This window comes from Mus musculus, chromosome 14 (assembly GCF_000001635.26).
Source record: "Mus musculus strain C57BL/6J chromosome 14, GRCm38.p6 C57BL/6J".
Taxonomy (NCBI): Eukaryota; Metazoa; Chordata; class Mammalia; order Rodentia; family Muridae; genus Mus; species Mus musculus.
In genome coordinates this window covers 98,992,854-98,994,349 of record NC_000080.6, presented here as the reverse complement: position 1 = coordinate 98,994,349, position 1,496 = coordinate 98,992,854, and the positions used below count along the sequence as shown (strand labels likewise).

The following is a 1,496-nucleotide window of genomic DNA, read 5'->3' as shown; positions in this document are numbered from 1 at the left end:
GTTACGGCTCTAGCCTCTCTCTTTCTGAGCTGCTAGCGCTCCTGCGAACATGGTGAACGTGCCTAAAATTCGCCGGACATTCTGCAAGAAATGTGGGAAGCACCAACCCCACAAGGTGACACAGTACAAGAAGGGCAAGGACTCTTTGTATGCCCAGGGAAAGCAGCGCTATGACAGGAAACAGAGTAGCTATGGTGGGCAGACTAAGCCTATTTTCCGCAAAAAGGCTAAAACTACAAAGAAGATTGTGCTGAGACTGGAGTGCGTTGAGCCCAACTGCAGATCTAAGAGGATGCTGGCTATTAAGAGATGCAAGCATTTTGAATTGGGAGGCGACAAGAAGAGAAAGGGCCAAGTGATCCAGTTCTAAGCAGATTTTGTTATGAAGACAATAAAATCTTGACCTTTCAACCCCTTTGATTGCAGTTGTTCGTTTGGGAGGGAATACATTAAAAGCTTTCAGAAATTACCTGAAAAAAATTATTTTTATTTACATGTATGCCTCATATGCTCAGGTGCCAATGGAGTCCAGAAATAGGTGTCAGGATCCCTGGAGCTATAGTTTTAGGCATTAAGCAGTTGTAAGCCAAGTAATGTTGGTTCTAGGATCAGATCTGTGATCCTCTGGAAGAGTAGAAAGAGTTTTCAACCACAGGGTCCCATGTGTGGCATTTTGAATGTGTTAATGAATTCAGTTGGAAAATATTTCACAGAAGATGTTTGTTTATGCTCACCAAATAGTTTAATTTTTTATTATATTCTTATAAGACTTTATATTAGGGGATAATATTTGGTTCCCGAGTGAGTTTTGAAACATTTTTTCTCTTAATATTTTGTGGAATAGTTTAAGAACTATTGGTATTAAATTATTTTCAAAGTTTAGTGAAATTGTTAATACATTTAGTTGAGCTTTTCTCTGTTTAGAGATTATTTATTTTAAATTTTATTTTGCTTTTTGCCAACAGGTAAGACAGTAATTTTTTTTTTTGGCTTTTATGGATTCACTGAAATTTGATTTACTAATTTATGAATGACTTTTACAATGAACAGAAAGAAATGAAAAAGTTTATTGTATTTGGAAATATGAATATTTATATTTATGTAACTCTTATTTCTTGTGTTATTTAAACCTACATCAACTTCTTGGTTGAGTTTCCTAATTATAAGAAGCATGGAACTCAAATGATTCTGTATAACTAAGAAAAGAAACCCTCTGTATTTTCAATGGTTAATTCTGTACCAGCAGAGAGCTAAGTGCTGGTGGGATTTTGGTATTGTCATTTCTGTGGCTCATCACTGAGTTTTCTGTACTGTAAATGTTTGTCATTCCTCACTTGCTAAAGGCAGTGTAAGATGTTCAGTGCTTTCTCATTGCTGGTTGGTTGTAATAAAGAGCTCATTGTAAGCTGCCTGAGGCCACACTAACTGGGTTTCTGAGTGGGAGGCTGGAGCTGTATGGAAGGAAACATCGAGAGAAATAATGGAGGCCAAGACAG

The 1,496-nt window shown here is 37.0% G+C and overlaps 1 pseudogene; it reads left to right on the top strand.

Moving 5' to 3' along the window:
- Window positions 1–480, top strand: Rpl36a-ps1 (ribosomal protein L36A, pseudogene 1; annotated as a pseudogene).